Below are 15,285 nucleotides of genomic sequence, written 5' to 3' on the forward strand. Positions count from 1 at the left end.
TAAAACATACCAAATAGTATTTTTAAGGAACTTTTAAATTGTTTGATACATCAGCTTGTGTGTATGATTTAACAAATGCCCCCAAATTAGCCATTACTATGAGGGTCTTATCATCTTAAAGAATAATCATTAAATTATGAATTTTCAAATGTACATTCTTGATTGAATATTCCAAGCAAAAAGTCCAGAGTAGAGATCTGAGTAAGGTTTAAATTAAGTTCAACCATAAATACATGAAATGTTTTGCATCTTTCATGAGAATTTCCTTTCTGAAATAAATCAAAATAATGGTCTTTCAAATATTGTCTGTTTTGAAAACACCTCAGTATATTGATAAGTACAGAAATTCTTTCTACTGACACACTGAAATCCATTGATTACATGTGAATAAAACTTTATTTACTACTATATTCTTTTTCTTAAATACATCTTACACATGTTTTTCATCTTGTCCTCTAGTATCCAATAAAAGGTATCCAAAAGAGTAGCTAAGTTATCAGGTCCTATAGGAAATGAAGTGTGATGAACTATAGATTTTTTTATTCAAATGTTTTGAGTGTTTTCTCCCATTTAGTATTCATGCTTCTCACCCTTAACACATATGACATTATAAAAGTAAATATTAGCAAATGTGTAACATCATTTCATTACTCTACAAATCTTTATGAGAGTACATAAAAATATATGCAACATTTCACTCTATTAAGGACAATTCAAGTCTTAAATCCCTAGTAAGGAAATAAAATTCCATTTATAAATCAATACCTACACCTCACACCTGGAAGAAAACCTACAAATAACAAACTAAGGCATTATGGTATGTGAGATGAGGTGTAGAGAGCAGAATATGCAAGAGAAATATATAAATGAGATATGTTATTGAAGGGAAGATGGCTGGAGTAGGAGGACACTAGGCTTGCCTCCTCCCATGAATAAAACTAGATAACAACCAATTCATCCTAAATACCCTAGAAATCAATCTGAAAACTAGCAGAACAAACTCCACAACTAACTAAAGGCAGAGTATAGGCCACATCAGAGAAGGTAGGAAGATGTGGTTTGGGAGAAAATCAGATATAGCAGCCATGGTGAGGAGGGAGCTCAGGTTGCAGAGAAGGGCAACCTGTTGTCCTGTCTGGGCCTCAGTTTCTCCACTAGGCCCTGTGGGGAGACACAGGGGGCAGTCTGAGAGTGCCAGAGAAATCCAGGTCCTCACAAGACCTACAATATTTTGGGACTGTCACCTGGCCCTCTCCCAGGGGACCTACTTCCTTCCTGGCATCCCACTCCACAATCTCCCAGAAACCTCCCCTGCCAAAAAAAAAAAAAAAAAAAAAAAAAAAAAAAAAGTCTTTCTTTAATTAAAACTGTCTGAAACTTCTGTGGGTACAGAAACCACAAACTGGTTGGCAGAGAAAGGAGAAGACAGGGAGAGGCAACCAGAAATCATTTGGGGCCAGTCTCCTCTCTGCCCGGGTTTCATCCCCCAAGCCCCCTCAACAGCTCAGCCCAAAGCCTGTTGGGAGGTTTGCTGCCACGATGTGCCCTTGAAGGCACTCCTATACCACACACATCTGCATATGCCTTCACCTCCCTTCCCCACAGACCCTTAGCTGGCAGCACTCAGACAATAGAAAAAAAAAGACAACAGAGAAAACACATATCCAGTCAGGGTGATGTGGAGAGACACCCTGCACAGGTGCCTCAGTATTCTACCTCCTCCGTGGTAGGTGGTGTATTCTGGGACCTCCCCTAGGCCTGGGCAGTCACCTGCAGCCACTGAAGCTCCATCTGTCACTGGACCTTGTGGGCAGTACTTGGGGTCATATATCTGCCAGCCAAAGCCAAAGATCAGGCCACTCTGGTTGGTGCCTTGTGTTTAGTCCATCTGCAAGGACATGGATATCCCAACTTGGTATTGTACATGTGCCAATGGGTCCCAGGAGCTGTTATACCCATCTGGGTGGCATACTTGTTCGTGCCTATCAGGAGGCTGATGGTCGAGTGGTCCACAGGTAGCAGGATATGGTTCTTGGGGTCATACAGATGACTTCTTGTGCCATAAGCTATCATGCCTGACTGGCTGGCATATTTGTTGGTGTCCATCAAGGAGCCCAATGATGCACTGGCCCGCCTTCATGGTGGTGTCATTGAAATTGCACTCCTGCTTCTCTGAGTATTTAACATGAATGTCCATGCCACTCTGCAGCCCCTGGCCTTCCCAACCAGGATGAGAAGAGACACCTGCACCCATGTCATGCTCCCACTCTCAAACAGGTTGTTTGTCTCAAACAGGTCCCATGGGGTTCATGCTGTAGTTGACCATGGCCTTGAGGAAGGTGGAGAGGTTTTCTAGTCGGTGCCAGTTTTGCATGGAGTTGCTGATCTTAGGGACTAAGCCTGGCTGCAGCTTATTCACTAATATACACACAATAATTTCTGTCTTTCAGACCCTTCTGAAAGTTGGGCCCAACAGAGAGGCCTGTGAGTCCCTGGATCCAGCTGCAGAGCTCCACACCCTTCTGAAGGTCATATTGGGACAGGAACCGGTTCTTGACCCCAGTTGAAAGCTTGTACAAGGGCCCTTGTTGAAATGTGTGGAGCTCATGGCTGTGGCACAGCAGGACCAAGAATGGGTTGAATCTTATATGACCATCAACTTAATATAGACAGCTACAAGATGGTGGTGCAGTAGGAGGACCCTAGGCTCACCTTGTCCCTTGAACTCAACTAGATAACTATCAAATCATTTTGAATACCCAAGAAATAAACTTGAGGACTGAGAGAACAAACTCCAGAACTAGAGGGAGAGAAGAGGCACATCGAGGAAGACAGGAAGTGTAGAGACATGGTTTGGGGGAGAAACAGAACACGGGTGCTGTGGAGGTGAGGTAGCCCTGGTGACAGAGAATGGCAAGAGAGAGATGGCCACACAGGAACACATAAGGAGAACACTTCCCCAAAGCCATTGGCTGGGAAAACAAGAGGGACTGATTTTTATTAGTTTTTGCAACCAGTGGGACTTGAAGACTGGAGTTTAAAAGGTTGGTGGGCTTGGATGGAATAGAGCTCTGAGGGCACTGCCCTACTCCGAAGAGATGGCAGGCAAACAACCCTGAGGCAGAGAGAGTGAAAAGGGCAACTGAAAAACACCAGGGAAACAGTGGGGGAGATTATTCACTCTTCTCAGAGTGTTTCCCTGAGAACAGCAAGCAGAGACCCCTCTCCTGGGACAAAAGAGATGGGTGGTGCCATTTCCCTCTCCCACCCCTCACATAAACACAGAGCTACCTTCAGTAAAAAGCACAGCACTAACACTGGCTGCCTGACCTGTTTACACCAGGTCCCATACCCCTTCACTCTGCCAGTACTGCCCTTCTAGATAAAGTTGGCCACAGTTCCAGCAGGGCAGGCCCCTTCCCCAGAAGATCAGCAGAAATCCCCACGCACACCATGACTCCCAACCATGGAGTTCTGCAGGGCTTCAGATCTGGTGTTAAGTTGCATCAGGTCTCATTTAACAAGAACAAGGCACACATAGTTAAAACTCGATACATTCTGGCCAAGGTCCAAACACTGTCCACTGCAGGCAAGGAGAACCTCTGAAGATTGATTGGCCTTAAGGATACAGCGGCCAAAACACAACAGCTGAGTGTACCCAGCACACACCAGAGACACTCCTGGCCTGAAATGCCAGGCCCTGGACACTATTTGCTCTCAGAAGCAGGAAACATAACAGGCTTTTGTAGCACACAGAAGAAGACAGAGACTTAGGCAAAATGCCAAGATGGAGAAATTCATCACAAATGAAACAAGATAAGGTCATGGCCAGAGATCTAAACAAAACAGATGTAAGTAATATGCCTCATGGAGAATTTAAAGCAATAATCATGAGGATACTCGCTGGGCTTGCGAAAAGAATGGAAGACTTCAGGGAGGCCTTTACCACAGAGACAAAAAAGTTAAAAACTAATCAGTCAGAAATGAAAAATATGGGGCATTCACTTTCAAATGTCCCCTCTCTATAAAGAGAGCTTTCCTACTATTCTTACTTTCTAATCCTATACTCTAATTTCCTGCTGCTCATTTTGAGTCCACCTCTTCATTCTTCGAAGTGGTGAAACAACAAATCCTGGGTATTGTGGTAAAAAGTCCTGCAACATTTCTTTGGGTGCTCATCCTGGGATATCAACATCTTCTATCCATAAGTAAAGAGCAGACAGCACCCCCTCTTTTCTTTCTATTCTAAAGAAAACTCGAAAACCAAATAATGGGCACCCATCAGCCAGTTAAGAGTGAATAGCATGGCTGCCATTTTTCAAGTCTCGGGTGAAAGGCTCCTTGGGTCTCCTCTCAGCTGATCCCCCAATGTAGTTGGGAACATCAGTGTGGTGGAGCCCCAATTTCCTTTTGAGAAGAACTTCCCAGATGCATGGGACTCAGGGGAGGCCAAACAGCAATTGAAGTGTCCTGACCAAGGCTACTCTTTGGTGGATGCCTAAAGGCTGTTGGCAGAACCTGATCCCTGAATGCCCGATTAGGCATCCAGTGAAATTCTCCTCTTTCTGTTTTGGCCAGCCTCTCTCTTTGGGAAAGTTGTAGAAAGGCCCAGGACTGATTCCTCAGATATCCTCCTAGGAGTGATCTGGGTGACTTCCAAGGGGTCCTACTGACAGGTTTCCCAACTACAGTGGAAGGTGGCTGGCTCTCTACTTGCTTCCATTTCTGACACTCTGGCATGGTTCACCTCCCAGGTCCCATTTTTGGACCTTTCATTTTCAAATCTCTCTTGGGGAGTGGAAGCATGACTTACTTGAATGCCTTCTGGGCTCACCACCCCGCTCCTGCCCCTGATGTCCATGGGGGAATGGGAGAGAAGACATTTGGCAGGCTCCCACAAGATCCAGATGATAATTAGAACCAACTGTCTCTGGTTAGTCTACCTCAGAACAGGGACTTTGAGGAATGAATATTCCCTAGCAGCTGCTGAAGCTCCTTTTGTTTTGGGGAACTTCCCTACCTTCTCTGGCCCAACACGGACTGCCTATTTCCACTTGCTGATGAAAAAAAAAAATCTGCATCTGCTCATCTGTCCAAGCTGACAGACTTTAAGACCAGCAGACCTCCTTCTCTGCCCTCTGGGCTTTTCTCTACCTCTAGGCTTCTTGTCTGAACCTCACCTCTTCAGCCTTCCCCTCCCTCCTCCTGTTTCTGCATCACCTTGGCTACTGCTTACAAACTGGTTCCTATACCACCCTCAGTACCTCAGGCACCACTGGCTCCTCCTCCCACCCTCATGTTAAAGAGCGAAGAGCAACCCACTTGGACCACCGACTTCAGATTTCCCCACTGGTGCCCCGGTTAAAAATTGACAACGGGGAACAAATTAACTTTTAAATGGATACAGATAGAACACACTTGGTATTTTGTTGGTTTAAGATAGACATGTCTTTAGGGTTATCACACAAGTTTGTTGGTTTAAGATAGACATGTCTTTATGGTTATCAACATTAAATATATAAAACTTTTTCTACCTAGGTTTACTGAAGGTCAAATAAGCTCATGTTATCTCTGATGCAATTTGTCAGCAAAAAGATGACTTAAAATAGTAGTTAAGTCTGTCTTAAGGTTTTATGGGTAATTGTTCATATAGCTTTCAGGGTCTTTGATAACCTGAAAGTTTAAATTTATAGTTTTGCTTGGATCATAAACTAGATTAAATGTGTTGGACATTTAGGCCTTTTCCAAATCAGATGGAATGCTAAAGCATTGCTTACTAAACATAGGTTTGTTCTTTTGACTTATTGTAGAGAAACCAAGGATATTTGGGTCTCTTGGAAAACATGCTTTGTGATTAATTAATTCATAAATTTGCCATGTAAAGAATTCTGGTGTAACAGTTCACAATTGGTTGCGACTTAGTTTTCACTGGAGACTAAGGATTCTAAGAGTTTAAATTCTGTTAAATGTAGTTAAAACTGATGGAAATAAGAAAAGGAACCATATGTAGAAAAGTAGATGTGAAGGAAGGTATAAGAAGTGGAAATACATTTTTGTTGAAGGTGAAAAAAAAAAAGTATTTTTGTCCTAAATGAGACTGGTTATTTGGAGAGAAATGGCTTGGGACAAAATCTAAATGCAAAGGAAAGTTGTAGAAGGTTCATGAAGGGAAATCTTTGGAAAGGAATTTTATGTGCGGTCAGGATGGATAAGGTTAAAATGAATGGATTTTAAAAGTACACTCCTATAAGATTAAAACTACCCTTCTTTGATCCAAAGGCTAGGAAAATGGTGGTGATGTCCTCACTGCTGGCCTCCAAATGCTCCACACTTGTGTTGTTCCTGTTTAGTAGAGGAATGGATGCCTATGCCATATGAGGGATGGATGGATGACATATGAAGCGCTTTTACTGGGAGCCATTTTGCTAAACTTAGCCCAGTGTATGTCGAAAATGGATATACACATGGCTGGGACATATTTATGTGGGTACTGCTAAACAAGGCAGGGGAACAGACCTTGACTTTGGCCCTTTTAACCTCCCCTCAATGGCCGAGTATCGATATGTAAATGACTGATAGGCTAAAATAAAATTAGTGCATACTTCTACAATCAGGGGAGTCTTGCTTGATCACAGTCCATAACCCCAAGTTCCTGCAGGAGGGAAATGGAGGGGTAGGAGAAATCAGAGAAGATGGGTCAACTCTCAGAGGTAGGGTCAAGCCTGGGTAAGAGTTACTACTCCCAGCACCTTGTGAGACTGACAGGGCTTTTGGCTGCCAGTCGCATACTCAGCCAAACTGCGGGGCAAGGAGATGAGGCTTCTCCTGGCCAACAATCAGGGTCAGGAGATAAAGTTTCTCTGACCAGCTATAGGAAATTGAGATAAGGGATGCCTTTTCTTCCTTTTCCCTGTAGACAGTTAATTCCCCAACCAAGGCCAGTACTCTGTTAGGATGCATTCTGAAAAACTGGGATGATTTTGATACACAAATCCTAAAGAAAAAGTGACTCATTTTCTTTTATGCCAAGGCTTAGCCCCAATACAAACTGGAGGAGGAAACTAGGCAGCCAGAGAGAAATATCAATTATAATACTATCCTACAATCAGATTTGTTTTTGTAAGGGAAATGGGGAGAAGTCCCCTATGGTTCAATGTTTTTGGGCTTTAAGAGAAAATTGGGACATGTGTATGCAATACAAGGTTAACCCTGGCTTACTGACAGCCCTTTCCAAGGTCCAGAAATCAGGAGGAGAAACAATCAAGGGGCCCTTGCCTGTACCCAAAGCAAACCTAGAGAAGGAGGAAGGGAAGTCTTACCTCAACCTCCTCCTCCTCGGGTCCTCTATCTATAGATCCAGACTTAAGAAAGAACGTGAACTTCTGCTCCCTGCTGCCCACCTTATCCAGGCCCTCCCCATAATGTAACAGGCACGTTTCCCCTACAAGAAGCTAGAGTGCCAGAAGGAGAAATGCAGGGAGACACCACTATGACTTGGTGTTCTGGCAGCAGTTGAGAGACCTGGAGATGAGCAGCTCATTAATTAACATGGGACTGGAGGTCCTACAGGGACTTCCAATTCCCTACTGGAGCCCAGGCAATTCCATCCCAAGATATTAATTGGGACTATGACCATCCCATTGGAGAATGGTGTCACTGCCACTTCCAAGCTTATGTTTTGGAGAAACTAAGGTCTAAGGTTAAAACTTTTAAATTATAGTAAATTAGCCACTATCTTACAGACACAGGATGAAAACCTGGTGGCCTTTCTAGAGAGGTTAAGAGAGCCTCTCCTTAAATATATGGCTATCTCCCTTAACACCCCTGAGGCTGAGATGATTCTGAAGGAAAATCTGTCACTCAATCAGCCCCAGATTTGGAGAAAACTGCAAAAATTGGTTGTTAGCCCAGAAGGGACCCTGGAGGAGCTTTTAGGAGCTGCCAATTGGGTATATTACAAATGAGATCAAGAGGAGAATAAGGAACAGGAAAGGAGGCTTAAGAAAAATCTGAGGCCTTAGTTGCGGCTTTATGTACTATGTCAGACCAGACTTTCTGAGGTCCTGGCACCAAGTGCCATTTATGTGGCCATTTAGGGCACTGGAAACGAGAATATCCTCAGAGGGTACAACTGATATTGAAACCCCATAAGCCATTTCCTTTGTGTGGAGACAGTCACTGGAGATCTGAATGCCCTCAGGGACCTCAATCTGCGAGGGCTCAGATAACCAATGTCCCTGATGGGGCCCAGGGCTCTTTGTGGTGGCTCCCCCAAACCAACTGTCCATTGGAAACCCAGAGCCTTCGGTAACTCTGGATACAGAAGGAAAGCCGGTTGATTTCCTTCTTGACACTGGAGCCACTTTTTCTGTCCTCCTTTCCACTCCCAGCCAACTATCCAAACGCAATATAATAATTAGAGGCATCTCCGGAAAACTTGCGACTAAATATTTCTCTCAGCCATCAGGGTACATATGGGGAGACTTAATATTTTTCACATTCTTTTTTGATAATGCCAGAGAGCCACACTCCCTTGCTAGGAAGGGACATTATGACTGAAATAAGGACTATAGTGCTACTAACACCAGGACAGATAAACAACAGCTTAAACTTATAGAACTCTGGATATCAAAGATCAATCTTTCCTTAAGGCAAAATTAAATATGCTTCATGGAGTTGGTCCTATGGAAACTGGATGGCCAAAGAAGCCTTAAGGATTGAGAACCAAAAACTAGTTCAGGTGCTTAATTATTCTAATCAACAGTATCACAAGATCCAAATAAGTATAGAAGAGGAAGAAAAATAACTATAGTTAAATTTATATACATATATATATATACATATATATGTATATGTACATGTACATATATGTGTATGTGTGTATATATATATATGTACACACATATATATACATATATGTGTATGTGTGTGTGTGTATACATATATATATATAGCCAGACATGTCAGGGACATTTTGGATGGCTACAATGAGTCTTTCCTCTTCCTAATGGTGTGGCCTCCTCCCTAGCAGGCACTGCATTTGGAATATTAATGCTTGTTGGTCTAATACTGTTGGTATGTCATTTGTAGAAACTGTCTCATCTGCCAGAATAAGAAGACATCCAAGAAAATTCTGCTAGCCTAGATGTTCCAAACACCCTCCCATTAAATTGGACCTTTGGATGACCTCTGAACCTGCCCTCAGTGCCATTCCCCTGTAATTGCTCCCCTTTAGTAGGAAGCAGTTAAGATCAGTCGTCGCCCCAATTCCTAATGGCAGTTAGGAGCCACGTGTTCAGAGGGGGATATATGATAGAAAAAGATAGTATAAAATAGGTAGAGAGGGAAAAGAGGATCTGAGGTCCCTGGGTTGGGATAAACACATATTTTGGAACAATGCTGGGAGTGTCTGACCACAGCAAACTCCCTCAGGTTTAAGGTTCCTCAGAATGTAACAGACCCCATCTACTTCCCCTAAGGTTTCCCTCAGGAATTTGACAACAGACCTAAGTATGGCCATCAGCCACCTGTCCTACAATGGAAATGAGCCAATCAGGAATGCATAACCCAGCACCTAGAGCTATCAAGCCAGTAAGGGTAGAACCTGAGAAGGAACAAGGGGGAAGGGAAGGGGGGGGGATTGACAAGAACTTTATAAAACAAGGACTCTTGTCTATAGTCTTCTGGCATTCACTTTCAAATGTCCCTTCCCTATTAAGAGAGTTTTCCTACTATTCTTACTTTCTAATATTACACTTTAATAAACTTTTGCCTGCTACTTAAAAATAAATAAATAAAAGAAAATTGTAATAACTGAGATTTGAAACAAACTGGATGCAGTGAACTTAAGAGAGACAGCTATATGCACAAGAGATTTTATATAAACCTAATGGGAACCACAAATAAAAAAAATAATAGACAAAGAGTAAAGAAAAAGTAATCCAAATATATCACTAAAGCAAATCAGTAAACTTGAAAGATAAGAAAGGATCTTCAGAAACAGTCACAATTCAAGTAATAAAACAGCAATAAATACATGTCTACCAATAATTACTTTTATGTAATTATTATAAATGAACTAAATGTTCCAATCAAAAGACATAGAGTGACAGAATGCACATAGCCACACACACACACACACACACACACACACACACACACACACAAAAGGACCCATCTATATACTGCCTACAGGGAACTCATTTTAGACCTAAAGACACAGGCAGGTTGAAAGTAAGGGGAATAAAAAACATTTATCATGCAAATGAATGTGAAAAAAAGCTGGAGCATCAATACTTATATCAGAAAATATAGATTTTATTTTATTCTTAAAAAGTGTTTATTTAATTTTGAGAGAGAAAGAGAGAAAACAAGCAAGGGGCAGACAGAAAGGAGGAGAGAGAGAATCCCGAGCAGGCTCCATGCTATCAGTGCAGAGACTGACATGGGACTCGAAGCCACGAACCATGAGATCGTGACCTGAGCTGAAATCAAGAGCTGGACACTTAACCAAATGAGCCACCCAGGTGCCCCCAAAAATATACATTTTATTTATTTATTTTTTCAATATATGAAGTTTATTGTCAAATTGGTTTCCACACAACACCCAGTGCTCATCCCAAAAAGTGCCCTCCTCAATACCCATCACCCACCCTCTCCTCCCTCCCACCCCCCATCAACCCTCAGTTTGTTCTCAGTTTTTAAGAGTCTCTTATGCTTTGGCTCTCTTCCACTCTAACCTCTTTTTGTTTTTTTCCTTCCCCTCCCCCATGGGTTTCTGTTAAGTTTCTCAGGATCCAAACTCCACACCCAAAAAGCAAATAACCCAGTGAAGAAATGGGCAGAAAACATGAATAGACACTTCTCTAAAGAAGACATCCGGATGGCCAACAGGCACATGAAAAGATGCTCAACGTCGCTCCTCATCAGGGAAATACAAATCAAAACCACACTCAGATATCACCTCACACCAGTCAGAGTGGCTAAAATGAACAAATCAGGAGACTATAGATGTTGGAGAGGATGTGGAGAAACGGGAACCCTATTGCACTGTTGGTGGGAATGCAAATTGGTGCAGCCACTCTGGAAAACAGTGTGGAGGTTCCTCAAAAAATTAAAAATAGACCTACCCTATGACCCAGCAATAGCACTGCTAGGAATTTACCCAAGGGATACAGGAGTACTGATGCATAGGGGCACTTGTACCCCAATGTTTATAGCAGCACTCTCAACAATAGCCAAATTATGGAAAAATATACATTTTAAAACAAAAACTGTAACAAGAGACAAAGAAGGACTCTATAGTAACAAAGGGGACAATCCAACAAGATATAACAACTGTACCCAACATGGAAGCACTAAATACATAAAACAGTTAATAACAAACATAAAGGACTAATGAGTTATAATACAATAATAGTAAAGGACATTAATATACCACTTACATCTGAATAGAAAATTAACAAACAAACAATGGCTGTGAATGACACAGTACACCAGGTAGACTTAATAGATATATTAAAACACTCCATCTTAAAACAGCAGAATACATATTCTTTTCAGGTGCACATGGAACATTCTCCAGAACAGATTACATGTTAGGCCAGAAAAAGAGCCTCAACAAATACTCAAGGAGATCAAAGTCATACCATGCATATCTTCTGATGACAATGATATGAAACGAGAAGTCAACCACAAGAAAAAATATGGAAAGACCACAAATACATGATGGTAAAATAACTCGCGATTAAACAATGAATGGGTTAACCAAGAAATGAAAGAGGAAGTCTAAAAGTACATGGAAACAATGAAAATGAAAACATAATGCTCCAAAAGCTTTGAGACGCAGCAAAAGTGGTTTTAAGTGAGGAGTTTATACCAATACAGAATCAACTCAAGAAGCAAGAAAAACCTCAAACAACCTAACCTTACACCTAAAGGACTGAGAAAAGGGACACCAAACAATACCTAAAGCCAACAGAAGTAAGGAACTAACAAAGATTAGAGCAGAAATAAATGATATAGAGACTAAACAGAACAGATCAATGAAATCAGGAGTTGGTTCTTTGAAAAAATAAATTCACAAACCTCGAGCCAGATTCATCAAAGAGCAAAAAAAGAAAACGCAAATAAATAAAATTACAAAAGAAAGAGGAGAAATAATAACCACACCACAGAAATACAAACAATTATAAGAGAATATTATGAAGAACTATATGCCAACACAATGGACAACCTAGAAGAAATAGATAACTTTCTAGAAACATATCACCTACCAAAATGAAAGTTGGAAGAAACAGAAAATGTGCCTAGACCAATTACCAACAAGGAGATTGAATCAGTAATCAAAAACTCCAAACGAACCAAAGTCCAGGACCAGAAAGCTTCACAGGTGAATTCTACCAAATATTTAAAGAGTTAATACCTATTCTTCTCAAACTATTCCATAAAATAAAGGAGGAAGGAGAACTTCCAAATTCATTCTATGAGCCCAGCATTACCCAGATACCAAAGCCAGGTAGATACCACTAAAAAAGAAAACTACAGGCCAGTATGATGTTTGATGAATGTAGATGTAAAAATCCTCAGAATACTAGCAAACAATCCAACAATACATTAAAAAAATCGCTCACCATGATTAAGTAGGATTTATTCCCAGTATACAAGGTTGGTTCAATATTCGCAAACCAAACAATGTGATATATCACATCAATAAGAGAAAGAATAAAAACCATATGATCATTTCAGTAGATGCAGAAAAAGTACTTGACAAAGTACAACATCTATTCATGATAAAGCCCTCAACCAAGCAAGTTTAGAGGGAACTTACTTCAACATAATAAAGACAATATATGAAAAACACAGTGAACATCAGAGTCAATGAATGGAGAAAAACTGAGAGCTTTCCTCTTAGGGTTAGGAACTAGACAAGGATGTCCATTCTCACCACTGTTACTTAAGACGGTACTGAAATCCTAGCCACAGAAATTAAATAAAAATAGTAAAGGGCATGCAAATTGGTAAGAAAGAAGTTAAATGTTCATTATTTGCAGATGACATGATATTCTATATACAAGATCCTAAAAACTCCACCAATAAACTACTAGAACTGATAAAATGAATTCAATAAAGTCACAGGACACAGAATCAATGTGCGAAAATCTGTTGCATTTGTATGTATTAATAATGATGTAGCAGAAAGAGAATTTAAGATAACAATGACATTTAAAATTATACCAAAAATGTTACCTAGGAATAAACCTAATAACAAAAGGTGAAAGATCTATACTCTAAAAAATATAAAACACTGATGACAGAAATTGAAGATGACACAAACAGATGGAAAGACACCCATGGTTATGGATTAGAAGAACAAATATTTTGTGGTGCCTGGGTGGCTCAGTCGGTTGGGCGTCCGACTTCGGTTCAGGTCATGATCTCGTGGTTCGTGGGCTTGAGTCCCGCATCGGGCTCTGTGCTGACAGCTCAGAGTCTGGAGCCTGTTTTAGATTCTCTCTCTGCCCCTCCCCTGCTCATCCTCTCTCTCTCTCTCCCTCTCTCTCTCTCTCTCTTTCTCTCTCAAAACTAAATAAACATTAAAAAAATTGTTAAAAAAAGAACAAATATTTTTAAATGTGTATACTATCCAAAGCAATCTATACATTTAATGCAGTCCCTATCAAAATGTCAATAGCATTTTACACACAACTAGAACAAAAAGTCCTAAAATTTATATGGAACCACAAAAGACCACAAATTATCAAAGCAATTTTGAAAAAGAAAATGAAAGAAGTATCACATTCCAGACTTAAAACTGTATTACAAAGCTGTAGTAGTCAAAACAGTATGATGCTGGCACAAAAACAGATACAGAGATCAATGGAATTGAATACAAAATCCAGAAATGAACCCACAATTATATAGCATTTAATCTTTGAAAAGGCAGGAAAGATTATCCAATGGGAAAAGACTGTCTCCTCACCAAATTGTTTTGGGAAAACTGGACAGCAACATGCAAAAGAATGAAACTGGACCACTTTCTTACACCAAAAAAAAAAAAAAATTTCAAATGGATTAAAGACCTAAATATGAGACAGGAAACTATTAAAATCCTAGAAGAGAGCACAGGCAATAATTTTCCTGACATGAGCCGTAGCAACATTTTTGTAGATATGTCTCCTAAGGCAAGGGAAATAAAACAAAAAGGAAACTATTGGGACTGCATCAAAATAAAAACTTCTGCATAGCAAAGGAAATAATCAACAAAACTAAAAGGTATCCTACTGCATGGGAGAAGATATGTGCCAAGGATGCATCAAAATAAAGAGTCAGTATCTAAAATATATAAAGAACTTACACAAGTTAACACCAAAAAAATCAAATAATCCAATTAATATATGCACTGAAGAAATAAACAGATTTTTCTCCAAGAAGATACCCAGATAGCCAAGAGACACATGAAAAGATGTTCAACATCACTCATGATCAGGGAAATGCAAATCCAAACTACAATGAGATATCACTTCGCACCTATCAGAATGGCTAAAATCAAAAACACAAGAAACATGGAGAGGATGTGGAGAAAAACGAACCCTCTTGCGCTGTTGGTGGGAATACAAAATGGTGCAGCCACTGTGAAAAACAGTATGGAGGTTCCTCAAAAAGTTAAAAATAGAGCAGCCCTAAGATCCAATACCCGTGCTACTGGGTATTTACCCAAAAAACACAAAAACACCAATTCAAAGGGATACATGCACTCCTATGTTTGTAGCAGCATTATCCACAATAGCCAAATTATGGAAGCAGCACAGTGTCAATCGATAGATGAATGGATCAAGAAGTTATGGTGTGTGCACACATACACACACAGACACACAGACACACACAATATGGAATATTATTCAGTCATAAAAAAGTGAAATCCTGGGGCACCTGTGTGGCTCAGTCAGTTAAGCATCTGACTCTTGATTTTGAGTCAGGTCATGATCTCATAGTACGTGAGTCTGAGCCCCACACTGGGCTCTGTGCTGACAGTGTGGAACCTGCTTCCCTCTCTCTCTGCCCTTCCCCCACCTCAAAATAAATAAATAAACTTGAAAAAAAAACACAAAATTCCAGCCATAAATATGCTCTAGAAAAATTGAAGTCCTTCCATTTGCAATGACATGGATGGAGCTAGAGAGTATAGCATTAATTAAAATAAGTCAATCAGAGAAAGATAAATGCCGTATTATTTCATTCATATGTGGAATTTAAGAAAAAACAAACAGCAAAGGAAAAGGAGGG

The 15,285-nt window shown here is 40.6% G+C and overlaps 1 protein-coding gene and 1 pseudogene across 5 annotated transcripts in view; both read right to left on the reverse strand.

The window, feature by feature from the left end:
• Positions 1–15,285, reverse strand: part of BRWD3 (bromodomain and WD repeat domain containing 3) — a 235,406-nt gene that overhangs the window by 94,131 nt on the left and 125,990 nt on the right. The window lies entirely within an intron of this gene.
• On the reverse strand, positions 1,831–3,458 carry LOC123595287 (annotated as a pseudogene).

The sequence above is a fragment of the Leopardus geoffroyi genome, chromosome X, assembly GCF_018350155.1.
Source record: "Leopardus geoffroyi isolate Oge1 chromosome X, O.geoffroyi_Oge1_pat1.0, whole genome shotgun sequence".
In the NCBI taxonomy this organism is placed as follows: domain Eukaryota; kingdom Metazoa; phylum Chordata; class Mammalia; order Carnivora; family Felidae; genus Leopardus; species Leopardus geoffroyi.